This window comes from Erinaceus europaeus, chromosome 12 (assembly GCF_950295315.1).
Source record: "Erinaceus europaeus chromosome 12, mEriEur2.1, whole genome shotgun sequence".
NCBI classification, from domain to species: domain Eukaryota; kingdom Metazoa; phylum Chordata; class Mammalia; order Eulipotyphla; family Erinaceidae; genus Erinaceus; species Erinaceus europaeus.
Genome location: NC_080173.1, coordinates 43,321,006 through 43,343,135, shown reverse-complemented (window position 1 = coordinate 43,343,135; position 22,130 = coordinate 43,321,006). Strand labels below are relative to the sequence as shown.

Genomic DNA, 22,130 nt, shown 5'->3' with positions numbered 1-22,130 from the left:
TGTTTTGTTTTGTTTTGTTTGCCTCCAGGGTTATTGCTGGGGTTCAGTGCCATGTACTATGAATCCACTGCTCCTGGAGGCTATTTTTTCCATTTTATTGCCCTTGTTGTTATTGTTGTTATTGCTGCTATTGTTGGATAGGACAGAGAGCAGAGAGGAGGGGAAGACGGGGGAGGGGGGAGAGAAAGTCAGACACCTGCAGACCTGCTTCATGGCTTATGAAGCGACCCCCTTGCAGGTGGGGAGCCAGGGGTTCGAACCAGAATCATTATACCGGTCCTGTTGCGCTACCTCCCCGACCCCTGCCGCCAAGGTTCTTTTTTTAATGTGGTATCAGGGAATTAACTTGGGGCTTCATGTATATATGATACTGGTGAGCTGTCTCCATGGCCTTTTATTCTGTATTTTGAAAGAAAGATGGATAAGAAAAGAGAGAGAGGAAGTGAGGGACAGACAGCAAAGTAGCACCCCATTATCCATACAGCTCCATTCATTGTTGTCCTCAGTGCTGTCCGCAGAGCTCCCATGTGGTGCTAGAGACCTGATCCAGAATCTCACACATAAACGGCATGTGCTTTACTGCTGAACCATTTCCTATGGCTCTGAACTACATTTGAGCACAAGAAAAATATACTTCTTTCCTTCAAAGTGAGGAAGGTTCTACACTGTCTCCAAGCTCCCATTTTTTTTTTTTTTTTTTTAACCAGAGCACTGCTCAGCTCTGGCTTATGGCAGTGTGGGGGATTGAACCTGGGACTTGAGAGCCTCAGGCATGAGAGTCTCTTTGCATAAACATTATGCTATACCACCACCCTCCAAACTCCTATTTCAAGCTACATGTGGTACAAAGCAGACTAGTGAGTCACCCCAGCTCCTCTCTTACATGCTGATCTAGATACTCAGTGACTTCCAATTCCTTGAGATGATGACCTTTCTGAACTGAACAGTATCCACCCAGGCTTGGACTTCATTTATGTGCAATATGGGGGTGGAGGGAGGGTTACATATCTCTGCTTTTCACATTTATTTCTGTAAAACTATTCCTGCCTCTCATAGAACATTTGACCACTAGGACCATTGAGCATGAATTTGAGAGCCAGGTGCACCTAACTTAACTTTCTGGGATGAAGAGTTGTTCATTCATTCCCGCTTTCTCTGTCTCTTTAATTCTTTCCCCTTTCTCTTTATTCCTTTTAATTTTATTTTTTATTGTAACCAGGGTTATTGCTAGGGGTTGGTGCCTGCACGATGAATCCACTGCTCCTGGTGACCATTTTTCCCTTTTTTAATTTGATAGGACAGAGAGAATTTGAGAAGGGTGGGGTAGATAGAGATGGAAACACCTGTAGTACTTGCTTTACCCCCCCCCTTGGGAGCTTCCCCCCTGCAGATGTGGAGCTGGGGGCTTGAACCAGAGTCCCTGTGCATGATAACGTAACTGCTTAACCATGGGTGCCACCACCTGGCCCCATTTTTTTCTTTTCTTTCTATCATTGCTGGGACTTCACTGCTCTTTACTAACCTTTTCAGATATATATAGAGAAACACACAGAGAGAAGGAGAGGCACCACAGCACTGGAGCTTCCCCTAGTGTTGTAGTCCTCTTCTGAGGTGTTCTAGGGGGTTGAACTTGGGTTGGTGCCCTCCTAGGTGAGCTATCTTGTTGGTCCCAGTTCATTTTTAAATTTAATTGGCAACAGCTGCTCATATAAGGGTGGCAAAGTCCCCATTATCATTCAAGCCTCTAGGTTATTCCTAGTATTTACCAGTAGATAATGTCTGGTCCAGTACAAGGCAATGTCAGTGTCAGCAGAAGGTGGGTGGTGGATCTCAGGCACAATGTTGCAACGACAAGAGCCATTCTCCAGGTATGACATCATGCTTTACCCACAAGGAAGAATCTCTCCACTGAGTCCAGCTGGGATGATGCCTAACTATGCTGGTTCTCTGGCCACCTGCATGCCACCCGGGACAACATGTCTCTTCTTGATAGGAGTAAGAGGTGGAAGAGTGTCCTGGTACCAAGTGGGTTTACACCTCCACAATCAATCATGACACCCACTTCAGGTACGAAACTGCTTCATGACAGCCCTAAAGGTGCAGGCAACCTTTGAGACATCCAAGTAGCCCTGCCCAGAGTTGTATTTTATTATCTTTGACCTCCTTTTGACTACATGAACATCATGGTAGAAGAGAATGCCAAATAAACAGCTTTCTGTCTATTTTTCTTAGCCCTAGAACAGATGTTGTCTTAACTTCATCATTCCCAGGCCTGGCAGGGCAGGAAGTAGGAAGGGTGAGAATGATGGAGTTGGAATGGGGGAAAATAAAGGAGAAGCCAGTTAAAAAAAGTCCAGTTCCAGGGGCAGGGCAGTGACACAACTGATAAAATGCACAAGTTACCATGTATAAGAACCTGGGTTTGGGCCTTGGTCCCCTCCTGTAGGAGGGACACTTTACGAGCAGTGGAGCAGGCTGCAGGTGTCTCTTTCTCTCTCCCTCTCACCTCCCCTCTTGAACTTTGTCTTGATCATGGTAACGAGGTGGTGGTGGTGGGGAGATAAGAGGTACAGAGGGAGAGAGAGAGAGAGGGAAAAAAAGGCTGCCAGGAGCAGTGGATTTGTCACTCAGGCACTGAGCCCTAGGAATAACCCTGGTGGCAATTAAAAAAGAAAAATCCAGGTTCTGCCCCAGATGTGGTTCTTTTGTTCACTGGTAGCAGAGCTCAGTGAAAAGAGTCTGGACCTTAGTTCAGGTTTCTGCTGTCAACCAGCTGCATGATTTTGGGTTACTCACTCAGCTTTCTCAGATCGTCATTTTCTCTTTTGTAAAATAGGGACATGTAAATGATTAAGAACCTTTTCAGTCTATAGTTCTAATCATTCTTTTTTATTAGAGGGAGGGAAGGAGGGAGGGGGAAAGAGAGAGAGAGAGAGAGAGATTCTCAGCTCTGAAATATGGTAGTGCCGGAAATCAAACCTGGAATCTCAGGCACACAAGTTCTATGCTCTACCACTGAACCAATACCCCAGCCCTAATTGTTCTTCTTGACAGACAGTTAAGGTCTAGAGTCCCTTAGCCATGCCTGCTGAAATGACCACTGGTGAATCCAGATTGATGGTGTGTGGGAACAGGGCTGGGGAAGAGTCAGCAATGGATCTAGGAAATGAGAATCTCTTGCAAGGTAATATTAACTATTCCCCTGAGACTTTAACAAGATGAAGGCCACCTTATGTGTGGGCATGGGGATCTTGATCTGGGTTTATAGGTGCTCCTGACCATCAATACCAAATGCACGGGGTCTAGAACAGAGTCTGAAAAAACTCTTTGCCTTGATGGAAACCTACTCAAAGCTTAGAGGGAAAAGGATCAGCAGAACCCACACAGAAAAAGGGTGGAAAGGATAGCTGTTTCTTTCTGAGTTCAAACACTGGCTCTGAAAGGCAACTGAGGTGGTGTCAGGCTCTGGATTCCAATGTTTGCTGAAATCTGCGGTTTAATCTCACTTTTCCAATCACTGGAGCTCTCCAGAGTCTTCAATTCAGGTGGCAAAAAGAAGGCGGGTAGACAAGGGTTCCTCCAAAGGCCCTTCCCACTTTGGTATACTTTGTATCTCTCTGTTCTTTGCCAAGGGATTTCCCAGCTCCCTGGGGCCAGAGCTCCCCTTCTGCTTCTTTGCTGACTATCACTGGAAGTGGGCCATTTTCCACTCTCCAGGTGGCTATAATCAGGAGTGGTGACATTGCAGATCTGGACCCTGTTCCTTGCTCATAGTACACCCAACTTTGCCAGGGGACCCAACTTTCTGCCAGCTGGTGAGCCCTGGGAGCTTCCCATTTGCATCCTTATCTATGCTTCCAAAGGTGGTGAACGAGATCTTTGGTTGGGGGCTTCTCCGCAAGATCTGCTCAAGATTTCCTCTGCTACTGTGCTGGGGAATAAACTGCTTGTCACCCACACCCCTGCAGTGGTGACTCACCTTCCAGAGAAAGTGCTCTGCTCACCTAAGCAAAGCTGCCTGGAAAATGACTCAGGCACCTATCAAATGCAGTCTGTGGGGCCAGCCAATTACTGAGCAGACACAACTCTGCTTCTCATCTCCAGCCTGAAGTCAAGTGTGGAGCTGCCACTCCAGGCCTGCTGGTTTCATTTTCAGCTGAACATGAGGCTTGACATCCGGTGATCTATTTTTTCTAAAAACGAGGTTCACTTTAGAAATGACTCTTTGGCCATCAAGACAAGCAAAATGTCTTGATGGCCAAGAGAAAACAAAATGTTATTTAAAGGGAACATTAGCTTGGTGGCAACCTTTATTTTTGTTTTGTATGAAGAAGGGGGAAAACAAGAATTTAAAAATCTAATATGAAACTTATTTTTTTCTTGTGTGATTTAAAGGGAGACTTGCAAATCTCTGACTGCTTATCCAGGGCCCCCAGACATAGGACTGGTGATAAGCTAACAAAAACTATTAGAGGGAAGGACAGTGAGCTGAGGGTGAGCCAGGTTGTGGTGGGTCGGAAGCTTATCCCAAAGAACTAAACTTTCCCTCCTAGTCCCCCTGACAAAGAGCATTTTACAGTATTTTTCCTTTTTTTACCTCCAGAGTAAAGACTGGTACCAAACTCCATCACATGGGAAACACCACAACACCCATTCTGTCTAGGGTTCAGTCCTGAGAGGGCCACAGATGCCTGTGGAATAGGTTCATCAGCTCTAATACTATGGACAAAGTCTGGATTGTGTAGAATGCGGAGAGGCAGTATTTAGTGAGAGATGGAAAGAGAGAGAGAGAGAGAGAATGAACTTGACAGCTAAGACCTCTAGATAGTAGAAATGTCCCCCTGGAGGTTCTGCTGGAAAAAAAAAACTGCCTTCTCAGGCAGCTGACCCTTCTGACATCATCTTACAGAAACAGATCTAGCCAATGCAGTCACGAGCATCAACTATGGCTATTACTACTATCAACAACAACATTTATTGCCAACCAATAACAATAACATTTACTGGTACTGAATTCTGCAGCATAAGCGAGTATGCCAGGCTTTGAGTTCAGCACCCTTTTTTTTTTAATTCAAAACCACCCCACAAAGTGTTTCTGATTCTATTTGTTAATGAGACAAAATGCCTAGACAAGTGATTTTCCTAAGGTCACACAGACAGGTCTAGACCTGATTTAGGTCTGACTTAACAGCCAACTCTCCTCTCTCTCCCATTTGACATGGAGACACCAACATGAACTTGATCTACTGCTTGACCACCTAATTCTTGCACCTGTAAGATAGGGATGAACATCCAGAGGATATACTATTCATCTTTCAGTCTCTAAGTGCTCTTTATGACAAATCAATATCAATTAATCATTGTTAAACAACACTTAATAGTAATCATTAACATAAATAAAGCTGCTGCCTGGTTAAGTTATATTCAAAATGATACTACTTTGGGAAAATACACCCAATTTATCCTTTTGTGAGAAAGTTAGTAGAAGAAGCAGTGAACTGGATGTCAAAAAATGGCTTAGATTCTGAACATGATGCTGGTTTCCTGAGATTCTTGTCTACTTTATTCATCCCGACTATGCTCCACTTTCCTAATCTCTGTCCCTGTCTTTATAGAGAATATCAGAGAAAATGCACAAAGAAAAAAATCATAACTACAAAATGCCCTTATTCCTTAAACATGTACTTTTTAGGAATTTTTATTAGGAGGATAAAGGATGTAAAATAGCAAGCAGGAAAAAACTTTTTTTTAAAACAAGAATTCAAAGAAGGGCACACAGACCATTGAGGAAGAAAGAAAAACATTCTTTGCAGTGTCACTCAGGTACTAAGAGCAACCCAGAACTAAAGACCCCATAGTCATCACACTTCAAAATCTCAGTTGGCTGAACTGAGATGTTCTACTCCCAGATATGCCCTATGATTGGCCTTCCATTTCTAATACGCCCCTTTCATTATTTCAGTCAGCACCACCAAACAGATGCAAAGCCTTCATTCACATGTGCATTTCTTCAAGTGTTCACCTCTGGAAGATTCTCATCCTCCACTCCTTTCCCTTTCTCAGGATCTCAGGATGCAAGGGCCAGAGGGGCTAGTTTAGCTGTATACTTTCCCACATCTACTGAGATGGAATGTTCCTCCTTCCCACCAACGTCACATGGGTACCATCAAACATGCCCAGAACGCTCAGATGTTTCCAGTGTAACTGAAATACTGAAATGGGGCAAACAGGAAGCATCAGACACAACTGTGGTAGTGACTTATTAATCATGAAAGCAGAATTTTAGTTGCATTTTAACCTTTTGCCAGGAAAAAAAAAAAAGCAGCCTTGCACTGATGAAAGCCACTGGTACCATCAAGCTATTCTGTGTATAGCAGGCTAACTTAACACTTATTATTTAGGACTGAATTTGGTTTTAAGGTTTCTTAACTCTCATCCCAGAAAGAACTTCTGTCACTGCAACCAACATCAATCTGTCAGCTCCTCATAAGGGCAGTCAGGCCTGTTAGGGACACTCATGTGCTGTCCACTAAGACAGGAAAAAAAATAGGAAATAAGAAGCGACTTCACAGGTCAGCATGACAGAATGCTCTTAAGTGGGTGCCAACAATGAAGAAAACCCTAGATGAAGCTTTACCTCTTTTAGTTTCTACAAAGGCCTTTCAATCTCTCACCAGCCCTTGGTCAGGGATGCCCCTCCTTCCAAAAAAAAAAAAAAAATTACAACAATTGCCTACAGCTGAACAACCAACTAGGGCAAGGCTGCCTCTCAATATTAAGTGATATATAGACACTCCAAACAGATCACAAAGGAGTCAATGTTCAACAGGAGAACTAAAATGAGGAACCAAACCTCCATCTGTTGAGGCGAAGCAGCCAACCAGACATTTTTGTTTAATAGATGAAGGCTCATTTGGCAGGGTCTCCGTCTATGGTGCTACTCCTGCAAACTCTAACAGACAACACCAGGAGCAAAAAAAAAAACCCCTTTTACAACTGATCCTTAAAACCAGGACACAGTCAGAAGATGACCTTCAAGCTTGGCCATATCTGATTTCACAAGGGTGTTGAAACCTATACCTGGGTACTTATCTCTAAAATAATTGATTTATTTTCTGTTGGGACCCTCTGAGAAGTTCACACACCCTTCAAGAGAAATGAAGATGTCCTAGAGGTGTTTGAAAATTTCAGAGGTCCACTGCTGCACTAAAGGAACTGACTTTGATATCAGTTAGAACAACATCAAGAGTAAATCCAAACACACATGAAAGATGTACACTTGTCTTCTAATGTTAAGAGTACAAGCACCATACCAAACACTTTTCCCTCCTTCCTATATCTGAGTCCCATAATGTTCAGGGGTAGGAAGGCAAGGAAGACTTCAGTGGCCCAGGTTGGAGTCCTCAATTTGAGTCTTAATATGAAATATTCGGTAAAACACACACACACACACACACACACACACACACACACACACACACACACACACACACACACACAGATCTAGACGAACTCTTGCCACACAGAAGTCCAAAGGAATAAAAAGATACAGGTATAAAGCGACTAAATGAAAACACATCTCCAATGTTAAGATACTACCTCTTAGCTTTCAAAAAGACCATGTTTCTAGTGAAGGAGTTTTCAACATTTTTCCTGGAAAAAGCTTCAGGTTGCAATTTTGTATTAGGCCCTGCCTCTCATCCTTTAATTTCTCTTGCTATTAGTCTTTAATCAAGTCAGAGATGTTAATTTTCTCCAGTTAACGAAAATAATTTTGCCATTGATACCTGTCCTTTTTCTCCACCCAACCTTGCCTCCTCACACTCATACCTCAGTTCACCCTTTAGACCTGAGAGCTGCATTTTAACTTCCATGGGAAGCAAAGCCTTTTTCTGAAGTTGCCCATCACCAAGGAGGCTCCTGGGTAGGTGGGACTCTGCATAGTACCGGTGGCCTCTGTCTGCATGATGTCCCGTGGTTTTGGGGTTGCCAGGGCCACGATGCCCTTTCCAGATGGGAATATTAGATCTGAGCCCAAAGATAAAGTCCTGGGTGCGGCGGGCAGAAGAATTACCAAGGGGTTGGGGGAGAGTGTCCAGCGCTGCCCTGCGTGCCAAGCGTGAGCTGTGTTCTTCTTCCCGCCTCGGAGTGTGACTCGAGAACTTGGCAGGGAAGGCCTGAGGGGTTCACTGCCAGGACAGGTGGGAGGGGGCATGGACCCGGCACACTTGTGCAGAAGACAACTCCATCGCGAGTCCAGACGCGCGCCATCCTGGAGGGGCACCCCGGGCACGGACAGGCAGGCCGGGCAAGTCGGTGGGTGAGGCAGCACAGCGCGGTGGGACCGGGTGCTGGGAAGGGGAAGCAGGGCGCCCTCGCGTGCGCTCGCGGAAGGCGTGTGGCCTGCGGGGGCGCGGAGGAGCGCGGCGAGCACCGGAGCGCGGGCAGCAGGCGCGAGGGCATGTCGGCGCCCAGGCCCCGGCCCGCGAGCCGGTGGGTCTGACCCCCACCACACCACCACGGGGTGACTCGCCAGGCCTCAGCCCAAGTCGGGCTGCGGGCGGGGCGATCCATCACCGCGGCTCCCTCCGCGCCACGCTCTGGCCCCGGGTTCCGCCCAGTAACCTACCGGCCGAGCGCCGATCTCCCCAAACAGCGAGCGTAGCGTTCCCCTGGCCCGCGATCTCGCGCTGCCGGTGGCGGATCGCGGCTCTCTGGGCCCACAGTCGCCGGCCCCGGCCTGCGGCCCGCCCCGGCCAGGGACACGCCCCCTGCCGCCCGCCCCTGCCCCCCGCCCCAGGGCCACGCCTCCGCCGGCGGCTGCAACTTTGTCTAGGTTCGCGCCTCCACGCTGCCGCTGCGCCTCGACCCTTGGTCCTGCCCACACCCGCAGTCTAGCCAATGAAGTGGCGCGTCTTGTTGTCCCGCCTCCGCCAACGATTGGTTGACGAGGATGCCTTTCCAGAAATGGGCACGGTTTCCGGACACTGTTTATAGAGGAGATGGCTGGGGCAGACCCACTGACAGAAAGCGGAGGCGGTAGGGCGTTGATGTAAGCACACATGCGCGCTCGGTTTCTGGCTGTCTTTAAGGGTGCATTCTTCTGGAGGTTACGGGAAGGAAGGACGGGTGTGCGCATGCGTGGGCCCTCAGTCTCTGACTTCAGTTACCTGGGAGGCTGCGAGGCGCCCTCGGTCCTGGCTGTTTCTGAACTTCCCCTCAGCGCCGATCCTCGGCTGCTGAAGCAGGTGCGGGGAGGGGGGCAGACAGGGCCAGGCTAGAAATGCTTTTGTGGAGCACTCACAGTATGCCCGGCGTTGTAGTGGCCCTCAGGATGAGTAAAACCGTTTCCTAATGCCTGGCCTCCAGAAGCTTGGGGAGCCAAGGGACTCACTACCCTGATCTGGCCAGATCTGTTATCTACGCAGAGCTGTTGAAACCCATTATGTCAAATGTGCTGATGGTGGGGTTGCAACCCCATCCCACAACCTGAGGAGCAACCTGCAGACACTAAAGCAAAGTATCACCTTGCTGAGTTTACCGGCTATAGAGCCAGAAAGACTAGTTTCCCCTATTAAAAAAGAGAGAGAGAGAGAGAGAGAGAAAGAGAGAGACATGGAATCTGAATATGCACCAAGGTGTCAACAGTGTGTGTATGGAGGGCAGCGATCAGAAAAGAGACATGGATAATTTTTGCTTGTCTGTAATGTTCAGTGTTTGCAAGTGAATGTAAATTTTATTTTTTATTTCTATTTTTATTTGGTTAAATATGTATTTTATTTTGTAATAAAGAGATATTCCAAACTTATTTGTTTAAGTTTTCAAAATAAAAGACATGTGTCTTCCCAAGCAGTCCACCCTCAGCACTGGTTCAAGGTGGTTGCTGATTGTAGTGGTGGGGATCTGCAGGCGCCATCCAAATCTGTATTGAGAGGATCACTGTATCTCTGCAAGTGTTTGAGCAAAGGCTAGCCTTCCATCTGCTTAAGACTACTTTTCAGACCTTCCTTTGGTCCTCAAAGTCTTATTCTGGAGATCTGCACCTCTGATTGAGGGTGGGACAGGATAGACATATGGAAGATGGTTCATTTTGGCATGGGTCTCAAACATATGGCCTAAGAGACTCACACAAGTCATAGATATGTTTTGTTAGGCTAGCCCAAAGGTTTTGGATGTCTTTCTCTCCTCCTCTCTGTCTTCCCCTCCTCTCTCCATTTCTTACTGTCCTATCCAACAACGATGGCAACAACAGCAATAATAACTACGACAATAAAAAACAACAAGGGCAACAAAAGGGAAAATAAATAAATAAATAAATAAATGATTTATTTTTCTTACCTTTGTAACTAAAATCTGAGTGACTTAGAGCAAAACCTGCAGTTCTTCATAGCCCTTGTTCCTGCTACCTTATAACCAGCACTTTAACCTATGTCATCTGTCTAGCCTTTGAAGAATTTGATGTTGCTTTGGAGCTGGATAGTTGCTGGTGTCTTAACTGGCTCTGCCACTGACTGGCTTGGGAGATGGCAGGCGAGAGGCTAACCCGTGGCTCCTCAAGGTCCTTCCAACACCAGGGGTTTTGGTTTGGTGACTCAGGGAAGGGTAGGGCGGGGCTAGCTGGTGGGTAACTGGTTGGTATCAGTAGGCCTGGGTGTGCGTCTTGCCTCTCCTACCACCTGCTTGCCTCTGGGCATACCACTTCTCAGGAAAGATGTGGGCTCTGGGCCCAGAGTCTGCAGACATTCCCTGGCTTGCCTTTACCTTCTCCTTTCACCATTCTTTCCTTAGGGTGCTCAGTACTCACGTACTTTACCCAGCTTCTCTTGATACTTTCCTGGTCTTTGGTCCCCTATGAGCCCCTTCCCACCTCATCAAGATGACCTGGCTTTGTTTGAATCTACCCACTGATACACTGTTGTCTGTTAGAAGGAGAGACTGGGTTGTGTTGACCCAAAGCTTTGGCTCCAAGAGGAAATCTCACTCACATCAGGCTGCAGGGAAGGAACAAACCACTTTATGCTAGTGAGGAAGGAATTTTGGACAAGTAGGACCTGGAAACTTCAGCTACTTTTCTTGGCATTTCTGAGTGCTGATGTGTATGGTGTGAGTTGAGGACACAACACCCATGCTAAGTGACTACTGAGGGGCCCAAGTCTTGGAATGCCAGAACCTTCTTGTAAAGAAAGCTTTCTGGGGGACAGGAGTGGTGGCACACATGTTATGCAGTGTAAGGACCTGGGTTCGAGCCCCTGGTCCCCACCTGCAGGAGGAAAGCTTTGCAAGTGGTGAAGCAGTGCTACAGGTGTCTCTCTCCCTCTCTCTCACCCCTTCTCAATTTCTGACAGCCTCTATCTAGTAAACAAAGATTAAAAAAATACATAAAAATAAAAGTAAATTAAAAACAAAAAGAATGCTCCAGGGCAAGACAACTTCTTCTTGGACCTACCAGCTAAGTCATGACAACCTGGGAAGACTTCTAGCCCTGAGTCACTAGTACAGCTTCAGTTCTGCTTTAAGTGAAATCAATTGACATTTATAGAGTGACTCACACTTGGAGCACTGAGCCAAGTTCTCAGCACTGAAAGACATTCATATCCCACTCCAGCAGTTCAGGTTTGAAAGCAGAAGGGTAAGACTGTACTTAAAACAAAATCAAACAAAAAAACAAAAAAACATAACAAAAGCCAAACAAAAGGCATAGTAGCTTCCCCCTCCTCCTTCCCCCTCTTCCTCTTCTTCTATTTAAAGATCTTACAAAAAGTAAGTCAGTGACCCAGAAGGTGGCACAGTGGACACAGTGCTGGATTTACAAGCAGAAGGTCCTGAGTTCAATCCCTGTCATTGCAAGTGTCAAAGTGATGCTCTGATTCTCTCTCTTTCCTATTTATTTATTTATTTATTTTGGATAGAGACAGAGAGAAATTGAGAGAGGTGGGGGAGATAGAGAAGGAGAGATAAAGACATCTGCAACACTGCTTCATTGCTTGTGAAGCTTCTTCCCCTTTGCAGGTGGGCACCAGGGGTTTGAACCTGGGCCCTTACACATTGTAACACATGCAATCAATCATGTGTTCTACCGCCCAGCCCCTCTTTTCTCTATCTTAAATAAGGGGGCTATGTGGTGCTACACTGGTTGAGTGGATAACACTTGAAGACTTGGGCTCAAGCCCCTATCACCACCTACAGGAGGTGAAATGTCATGTGCTGCATATTTCTCTCTTTCTTCCTATTTCTTCTCCCCTTTCTATTTCTATCAAAAAAGAAAACAACAATAACAACAAAAAACATTACCAGGGGCAGTGGACTCATGTACTAGCAGCAAGCACCACCAGTAACCCTGGTAGCAAGAATAATAAATAAAAATAAATATTTAAAAAAGTAGACCAGACACTTCTTTTAAAAAAATTTTTTATTTATAAAAAGGAAACATTGAAAAAACCATAGGATAAGAGGGGTACAGCTTTGCACAATTCCCACCACCAGACCTCCGTATACCACCCCGTCCCCTGATAGCTTTCCTATTCTTTAACTCTCTTGGACTATGGACCCAAGGTCATTGTGGGATGCAGAAGGTGGAAGGTCTGGCTTCTGTAATTGCTTCCCCGCTGAATATGGTCGTTGACAGGTCGATCCATATTCCCAGCCTGTCTCTCTCTTTCCCTAGTGGGGAAGGGCTCTGGGGAAGCAGAGCTCCAAGGCACATTGGTGGGGTTGTCTGTCCAGGTAAATTTAGACCAGACACTTCTAAGTGCTTCATGTGCATAACCTCACTGAATATTCCAGGATTTCTCATCCTATCACTATGGATAATTTGGGGTAGATACATCTTTTTAAAATTATTTATTCCTTTTTGTTGTCCTTGTTGTTTTATTGTTGTAGTTATTATTGTTGTTATTGATGTCATTGTTGTTGGATAGGACAGAGAGAAATGGAGAGAGGAGGGGAAGACAGAGAGGGGGAGAGAAAGATAGACACCTGCAGACCTGCTTCACCGCCTGTGAAGCAACTCCCCTGCAGGTGGGGAGCTGGGGGCTCGAACCAGAATCCTTAAGCTGGTCCTTGCACTTTGCACCATGTGTGCTTAACCTGTTTCACTACCACCTGACTCCCAATACATCTCTATTGTGGAGGATTGTCATGCATTGTAGGATGCTTAAGGGCATTCCTAGTCTCTGCATACTAGATACCAGTAACTTGAGCTGGGCAGTGGTGCATCTAGTTAAGCACACGTTTCTATGGGCAAGGACCTGGGTTCAAGCTGCCGGTCCTCACCTGCAGGGGTGGATGCTTCATCAGTGGTAAAGTAGGTCTGCAGATATCTCTCTGATGCTCTCCCTCTCTACTCCCCCTCCATTCTCAATTTCTCTCTGTCAAATAAAGATGAGAGAGAGAGGGTGCTAGCTGTCAGGATTGGCAGATTTGTAATGCAGGTACCCAGCAGAAATCATGATGACAAAGAATAAAAAATATATAAGGAAGTCCTCCCCTTACACATTTTTTTTAAAAGAATGTATTTATTTATGCATGAGAAAGATAGGAGGAGAGAAAGAACCAGCCATCACTTTGGTACATATGCTGCCGGGGATCAAACTCAGGACCTCATGCTTGAGAGTCTAGTGCCTTAGCCACTGCGCCATCTCCTGGACCACCCCTTACACATTTTTTATGACAACAAAAAATGTCTACAGATGTGTCCAAGGAAGCAAAATTGTCCCCAATTGAGAGTTTTTGCAATGCAATTCTGAAGAGTAGCTCGTGTTATCATTTTCATTCTCATTTCATAGATAAGCCCAGAGAAAAGTGACATACTATGTTACTCTGCTATAATAGGAAACCTGAGATTCAAAGCAGCTGTGACTCCAAGGAGTTTGCCTTCTTGCAGGTAAGAAAGAGTCTTTGAACTTTGAACTTCAAGGAGCCAGTTGATCAGCAGTTCTTTAGAAGAATGATGAAAAAATGAGTGAATTTTATGTGTCTGTGGGGTAAATCTATCTTTGGATCGTTTTTTCCTTTTCTGTGTACTTTGGAAGAAAGGGAACTGCATCCTGGTTTTTATTGCTTTTAGTTACCGCAGTTCATGGAACTCAGTTATGTCTAGTGAGAAAGTGGCTGGTGAATCATCTGAGTGTCTGTGGCTTTTGGGCCCCAAATTTCTTTGAGATCCTAATATTACACTTAAGAAGAACTCAGATGTGTGGCTGAGATAAAAGATGACTTGGGAGTGCCTGTTCCTGGAGGGGAGGCAGCTTTGCTTGCCCTGTTAGCAACTGCCCAAGGAGGACGCTGTTATAGTTGCTGCTTTCACTGGCTTGGACTTGCCCCATTGCAGCTACAGGGCTAGAGACCTCTGGAGTCACCAAGGAGACAGGAGAGGGAATGGATGCAGAGTTCTCTTGCTATTCTGTAATCAGTGACCCATGTTGCTAACTTGGAATTGGACATGGTAGATTTATTTGCACTATGGGAACTGGCAAGCAACATATTCTAGGGCTAGCTACCCTCATGTTGTTTTTCTCTCTCCCCCACAACATTTATTTATTATATTTTAATTTGATAGAATATAGAGAAACTGAGAGGGAAATGGTGAGACAGGGAGAATAAAAGCTTGTGAATCTTCCTGCCTGTAGATGGGGACCAGAGCCATGAACCCAGGTCCTTGAGCATACTAATGCTCAACCAGATGTACCACAGCCACACCTCAAGTTGGTTTGCTCTTTCTTCTTTTTTTTTAACTTAAAAAATATTTTTATTTATTTTGGATAGAGATAGAGAGAAATTGAGATGGAGGGGATGGGACGGAAGATGGGGAGAGAGAGACAGAGACCTACAGCACTACTTCACTGGGGACCAGGACTTGAACCCAGGTCCTTGTACATTGTAACATGTGTCCTCTACTGGATACACCACTGCTCAGTCCATCAAGTTGGTTTTCAAGCATTTATCAGCACAACATTTTTTGAAGGTACTAGACCTTGACTTTGCTCTTCCCCCAAAGACACACACTAGTTTGGTCCCACATGGGAGGTGGAAGGGAGTGTACCAAACCATTAGATTGTTGTCAGAGAGGAATATAGGAGCCATAGTGGTGTGGGTGAGAGGAGGGGATAACCTCTGAAGAGGATGGAACCACCTTGGCTGGAGGATATCTGTAGCCCTGGATAAAGATGGCCTCACCAAGATCCTGAATGTATTTTCCTGAAACCACCTCCTAATTTTGGAGCTTTCTTAGGGAATCCTGGGTTAAGATTTGACTCACTTCCTAATTTGTTATCCTGTCTTGTTTTGTCTTATCTTGTTTTGTCTTTTCTTTTTTGCCTCCAGGGTTATCACTGGGGCTCAGTGCACTATGAATCCACTGTTCCTCATGGCCTTTTTTTTTTTTTTTTCTCCATTTTATTGGATAGGACAGAGAGAAATTGAGGGGGGGAGATAGTGAGGGAGAAAGAAAGATAGATACTTGCAGACCTGGTTCACCACTTGTGAAGTGTCTTCCCTGCAGAGGGCTTGAAATCAGATCTTTGCTCAGGTCCTTGCACTTCATGCTATGCGCATTTAATCCATTGCGCCACCACCTGGCCCCTTTGGTTATCCTGTCTTTTTTTTTTTAATTAAAAATTAAAAAAAAAATTATTTGTTCCCTTTTGTTGCCCTTGTTTTATTGTAGTTATTATTGTTGTTGTTATTGATGTCATTGTTGTTGGATAGGACAGAGAGAAATGGAAAGAAGAGTGGAAGACAGAGAGGGGGAGAGAAAGATAGACACCTGCAGATCCAATTCACCACTTGTGAAGTGACTCCCCTGCAGGTGGGGAGCCCGGGCTCGAACCCAGATCCTTATGCAGGTCCTTGCGCTTCATGCCATGTGCTAACCCGCTGTGCTACCGCCGGACTCCCAGTTATCCTGTCTTAATTCACTTCTCTCTCTCCTCTCTCTCTTCCTCCCTTCTTCCCTCCCTTGCTCCCTCCCTCTATTCTCATCACCACCCTCACCTCTTCCGTGGTGGGAGGAATTTAATCCTCCTAAGAAACCACTGTTGTCATCTGCTGTACCCTCAATGTCCCACCATCACCTGCCCTTCAACTTCTCTTTAGCTTCTTCCTCTCAACCTCTAAACTTGGCCAGCCCTCCCTCAGCACCCGCCCCCCACCCAAGCCTAAAAACAGGCAAATTAAAAAAGAAAGGGGTAAGGAGATAGCACTAGTTGTAGCAGATCAGACTTTCATGCCTGAGGCTCTGAAGTCCCAGGTTCAGTCTCCAGAACCAAGATAAACCAGAGCTGAACAGTGCTCTCTGCCTTCTCTCTGTGTCATCAGAATAAATAAATGAATCTGAAAACACATGGGGGAGGGGAGGGCTTGCAGCTCCTAGTCTTTCCCTGCATTTTTGGCCCAGCCTTTTCCTTGAACCTCTCAAACTTCATAGTAGTCCTGGAGTCTGCTCTATCTCAGCTTGCATGTGTTCCCAAAGCCTGGTGTCTGCTAACAATTCCTTCTTTCCATGGACATTCATCAGTTGCCTCTCAGTCAGATGACTTCTTTTGAGTTTCCATTTGTAGTCAACCACAAAGTGATGTTCAAGATGTACTCAGAACCTCTGGGACTGTCATTGCTCTTGAGAAACTTTCATACTTGTGAGTGGGCAGACCTTGATGACAGATGAGAGCTAAAATAAGTGAGGAGCGTGACGAGAGGACAAAGTGTTTTCAATTAAAGAGGATCCAACCAAGGAAGAAGAATTTATTGAGTTTTTAAAATTAGTAATCCAGCCTTTTAAAACTTACTTATTTATTTATCCATTTATTTATTTATTGGCTAGATATAGAGAAATAGGGAAGGAAGAAATGGGAGAAAGAGACTCTTGTAGCACTGCTTCACCACTAGTGAAGCTTTCCCTGTGCATGTGGGGATCAAGGTCTTAAACCCAGGTCCTTGTACATTGTAACATGCTTATTCTATCAGGCACACCACTGCCTGGTCCTCTCACTCTGAATTTTTAAACATGGGATGCATTATAAGGAATTGTTTAAGAGCTTGTTTGGAGGTTCTAGCAGGGGAGCGCAGCTACTTGTATACCCTTGACTGAAGATGGGTCCCTCTCTATTTGGGGAAGGCCGTCCTCTTCGACTGAGCGCACAGCTTTGGGAGGGACGCACATGGAGTGGTGAGGGAGAAAGGGAACACCAGCTTAGCTAGCCAGATCAGCCAAATCAACCCTGGCGATCAATGGGGTGACAGATGTCGCAGCCAGACCGCCCTCACATTCAAGGAATTGTTTGTACAGAGGATGGAAATCCTGAGAAGCTCAGCAGGAGATGGTGCAGTAGCCAGGAGTCACTTCAGCATTTGAGAGGGAAGCAGTATAGTGATTGACTAGGGGCCAGGTCACTTAGGAAAAGTCTTGGGAGGTGGTGTCGTGTTAGTGTTAAATTCTCAAACATGAGGTTCTGAGTTCAGTGTTGCATGTACCAGAGTGATGTTCTGGTTCTCTCTTTTCTTCTCTCTCTCTCTCTTCTAAGTAGGTAAGTAAATCTTGGAGAAGGAGAAGGAGAAGAAAAAAAAGAAGAGAAAACATAACCATTTCCATACACTCCATTGAAGATGAGAGGAATAGGGATTCTCCTACCAGAGCTTTTTCCTGCCCTAAACCTATAGTGGTCTCACCTCTTGTGCAGAACATGGCAAAGAAGGTGACAGGAAGCGCACATAACCAGGGCTAGACAGGTATGGGAGTTGTGGTGGGGGAAGGGGGTAGTGCAGAGAGAGAGAGCTAACTTAAGTAAGTGGCTTCAGAGAAGGCTTCTTGAGGAACTAAACAGAATAAGATACAGAGCTAAGTAAGCAGTGTTCTGGTCTCTGTATTCTTACTCTGTGTCTCTCATTTACATTAAAAATATTTTTTTAACTTATACCTTAAAAAAAATGCAGTGATTGCTGGAAATATTCTCCTCTGACTGTCCTTCACCTTTCAAGTCTCTGTTTAGTTCTCATTCCCTTACCAGTCGAGCCCCAGGTTCAAGCCCTAGCTTGTGTGAAGGTCTTTTTTGTACAACCAGCATGCTATCTCCCCAGCATAGGTGTAACTTTTTTTAAAGAGTAGTTTTAGGTTTACTGTTGGTATACTTCTAATTCTGCTTCTAAAACTCCTTCTGTTTCATTGGTTTAATCCCCCCTGCTTAACACTGTATTCTATTTACATAACCACTGTTAACTAAGCACCGCCCTGCCTCCAGGGCATTGGTTTAATCCTCACTGTTTTGCACGCTTTTTCTTTCTCCCCATCCCCTATCCTACATACATCCTCTTCGGACCTGACACTTCTGCCTCAGGATATATAAGGACAGGATTGTGATTAGAGATAGCTTAGATTGCGCTCCACATGAATAAAGAGATATTGCTTCCCAGCTCAGCCATGAGTCCCTGGTCGCCTGGCAGTTTACAACAAAATGAAACAGTGTGGAGAATTCCTGTATTGCCCCTGCCCCATGTACAACACCAACCCCCCCCCCCCCAGAGGGGTCTCTGTGTTACAACTGAAGTGTCTGCACTGGCACATCATAAATACCCATAGCCATAGTGTGCCATAGGATTTACTTGGTGTTGGATATTCTATGGGTTTAGACAATGTGTAATGAGACTTATCTATCATAGTGTCATAAGAATATTTCCACTGTCCTAGAAACTCTGCTGTGTTTAGCCTATTCATTCCTTTTTCCTCATCAACCCCTGGCAACCACTAATCTTTTTACTGTTTCCATAGTAATAAATAAATTGTGAGGGCAGGCATAAATAGCATAATGGTCATGCAAAGAGACTTTCATGCTTGAGGCTCCAAAGGCCCAGGCTCATTACCCCTTGCATTACCATAAACTAGAGCTGAGCAGTGCTCTGGTTAAAAAAAAATTTTTTTAATAAATAAATTGTGATACATCTCTACAATGAACTATTATTCATCAACAAAAAAGAAATTATTTATCCATCCATGACTTGAGGAAACTCAGTATATTACTAGGTGAAAGAAGTTGATTGGAAAAGGCTGTAAACTATAATTCCAACTATATGATATTCTGGAAAAGACCAAATTGAAGACTGTTGGATAGTATGCCAGCTCCCCCTGGCTTCTGCTTAACCATATGCCTATATAGGGATAGATTTAATCCCATTCAAAGCTTTGGTCTATTTACATAAATCACTTTTATATTTACATAAAGCACCACACTCCCTCCAGGGCATTGGTGGTTTAGTGGTAGAATTCTCACCTGCTCCACCCCCTCTCCTTGTCACACCCTGATCCTCTCTTTGTCACACTCTGATTTTCACCAGTCACTTTTCACTCCACCCTCTCTATATCACATCCTGTTTCCACCCTACTTGGAGAGTATAAAAACAGCTGCTCTTCTGATTAAAGACACTTGGAAATTGCTTTCCGGCTCTGAGAGTTCCAGAGTGTATCTCCTGCGAAGTTAGTGCGGCACGAGTTCCTGATCCCTCTCCCACGCAGCAGCCTAGATCGGCTCCAGTTGAGTTCTCTCCAACCCAGAGAGCACTAGCTCGGGAAGAAGTACCCTCAGGCTATCCTGGCATCTGGCGCCCGAACAGGGACACGTAAGCAGCAGATTTATAAGAAGACATCCTAGATAAGTACACACCTTTTGGGTATCTGCAATATTGTGTTAAGGTGCTGTGATTTTTTTCTTTCTTATTGTTTTCCTGAGATCTCTCCACCATGGAAAATCTTTTCCAAATTCTGCATTCTTTTTCCAGTATACAATTTTTATATATCTGGGACATTTTTCTCGGGGCTGCACCTTATATCCTGTTGATCATCATAGCAGCTTTTAAGGGATATATAGGGCAACCTCTCAAAAGGCTTAAGGACCTAGAGGCTGAGGTCCAAGAGATAAAGGAAGTGATCATAGAACTTAACCAGCACCTTAAAAACAAGAAGAAGCAAAGGCCTGTCGTGATCCTGACCCACCCTAATTCCTCTGCATCTTCCCCTGAGGCCCCTATTTTGGCATCTTGCCCTGAGGCCCCTATTTTGGCAGACACGTGTCCGAATTCCCCTTAGGACTCCACAGCCACTTCTTCGGCCACCCCCATTTTGGCAGACACGTGTCCGGAACCTCCTGCTGCCTCCACGGCTGCTTCTTCGCCCACCCCCATTTTGACAGACACATGTCCGAATTCTCCTGTAGCCTCCAAAACCACTTCTTCGGCTGCTTGTCCAGAAGCTTCCACTTCAGTGACTCCTCCTACTGCTACACACTTATCAGAGCAAGTCCACACATTTCCGGTCAATGTTGCCCCCAATAGACGAAAACCTCAGGCCTGGTATCCATATTCCGCCACAGACCTGAAGGAACTATGCCAGGCTATCAAGGATGACGGTGTTCATGCCCCATGGATCAGGTCCATTTTACAAGGCCTGCTTCAGAACCTTAATATCCCCCAAGATTGGAGGGATGTAACTCGCGCTACGCTCCCAGGCCCCCTCTTCCTGCAATGGGAGGCATTCTTTTGCGACGAATGTTTACAACAATCGCGGAAAAATATTCAAAATCAGCCAGAGGGGAATTTTGATGCATTGTTTGGAACAGGACAATTAGAAACAGGGATTCAACAGGCGGAAGCCAAGTTTCCAGCGGGGTATTTTGATCAAGTACGCCTGTGTGCATTAAAAGCATGGGAGCGATTAACACCACCCATGGGAGCGGCCTCAGCCCCCATTCTCTCCCTCAACAAGAACCTGATGAATCCCTCGCTAAATTCATTGCCAGGGTCCAGTCGAGTTTGGAAAGGAAGATTTATAATCCTGGCGCTCGTTTTCTCCTCCTGCGATCCATAGTCTGGAATAGAATGCTTCCGCATTTTCGACAGGCCTGTATCGTTTTTCTTAAAAACGAACACCCAGATACTTGGATTATAGCTACACAGGATCTCAGATCAAGCTCTTTCCAAGGACCTATGTTACAGGCCTTACATAAGCAAAAAGGGGCTTGCTTTCAGTGCGGTCGCCAAGGGCACTGGCATAACCAATGTCCAGAAAATAGACCGTGACCCCGCCTCCAGTCAGGGCAACCCCACCTCCAGACAGGGAATCAGAGACCACGAATACCTTGTCCCAGATGCCAGAAAGGATTTCACTGGAGGAGAGATTGTTGGTCAAGGTTTCATAGGAATGGCACACCTCTGCCAAATGTAAACAGGGATTTAAACTAGGTGTGGGGCTTCCCTTAGCCCCGCCCCCAAGAGGGAAGGAAGCAGGTTGCCCGCTTGGTGCTGTGCCCTTCTTCCACAAACAGAAGCCCAGCTTGGGACCCAATCCGTCGCTACACCCACCATGCCAAGTAACAATAACAGAGGGTGAGCAGAAGGATGAACCCGTGGTATGTGGGAACTTCCAGCATAGAAATAACCGGCTGGAGCAAGAGAACAGCTCGAATTCGGAGCCTGAGATTTTATGGACCACCCCTGTTTTAGAAAGGGGTCACCCAACTATGACAGTAAAGATTGGTAATATTCCTTTTAAGTGTTTGATTGACACGGGAGCAGATAAGACAATATTAAGACAAGCAGAGGTTCCTCAGAGTTGGGAACTCCTCCCAGGACCACGCTTACATGGTGTTGGAGGATTGACTCAGGCATTCTGCACACGAGATTCCCTTGTGTGGAAAGATCCAGAAGGGACTACCGGACGCTTTCAGCCTTTAATAGCTGATATAAGCACCAATTTATTGGGAAGAGACTTGCTGGAATCTTTAGATGTAGTGATATCCTCAGACACCTCTGCAGGACACCACACTCACTCCTGTGAGACTGCTAGACCCAACCAGCACCCCCAGTACTAACTGCCACTGTTTGTAACAGAACTCCCCGCTTAGATTGGCTTTCTAATGAGCCTGTCTGGGTGGAACAGTGGCCTTTGCCTAGGGAGAAGCTAGAAATTTTAAAAGAACTCGTCCAAGAGCAGTTATCTTTGGGACACATTCATCATTCTTGGAGCCCATGGAATACTCCAGTCTTTGTGATTAAAAAGCGCTCAGGAAAATGGCGCCTCCTCCAAGATCTTCGTGCAGTTAATAAAACCATGCAGGTTTGGGGCTCCCCCCAAAGGGGTTTGCCTCTTGCTT

General features: G+C 45.6%; 1 protein-coding gene and 1 long non-coding RNA gene across 9 annotated transcripts in view; one reads left to right on the top strand and one right to left on the bottom strand.

The window, feature by feature from the left end:
• MAP3K14 (mitogen-activated protein kinase kinase kinase 14) overlaps positions 1 to 8,758 on the bottom strand; it is a 56,366-nt gene extending 47,608 nt beyond the window's left edge. For 2 of the 7 annotated variants that reach the window (XM_060203321.1, XM_060203317.1), the window contains exon 1: positions 8,630 to 8,756. The gene's annotated coding sequence lies outside the window, so the exon portion shown is untranslated. Of the gene's footprint in view, positions 1 to 8,074 lie in introns of all 7 variants that reach the window. The other 5 variants (XM_060203322.1, XM_060203318.1, XM_007535729.3 and 2 more) reach the window with 5 other exon arrangements.
• Positions 8,759 to 8,948: 190 nt separating this feature from the next.
• Positions 8,949 to 22,130, top strand: part of LOC132541715 (uncharacterized) — a 77,528-nt gene continuing 64,346 nt past the window's right edge. The window contains exons 1-2 of one of the 2 annotated variants that reach the window (XR_009552814.1): positions 8,949 to 9,052; positions 13,785 to 13,882. This is a non-coding gene — a long non-coding RNA (uncharacterized LOC132541715). Of the gene's footprint in view, positions 9,053 to 9,104; positions 9,249 to 13,784; positions 13,883 to 22,130 lie in introns of those variants that run through there. The other variant, XR_009552813.1, reaches the window with a different exon arrangement.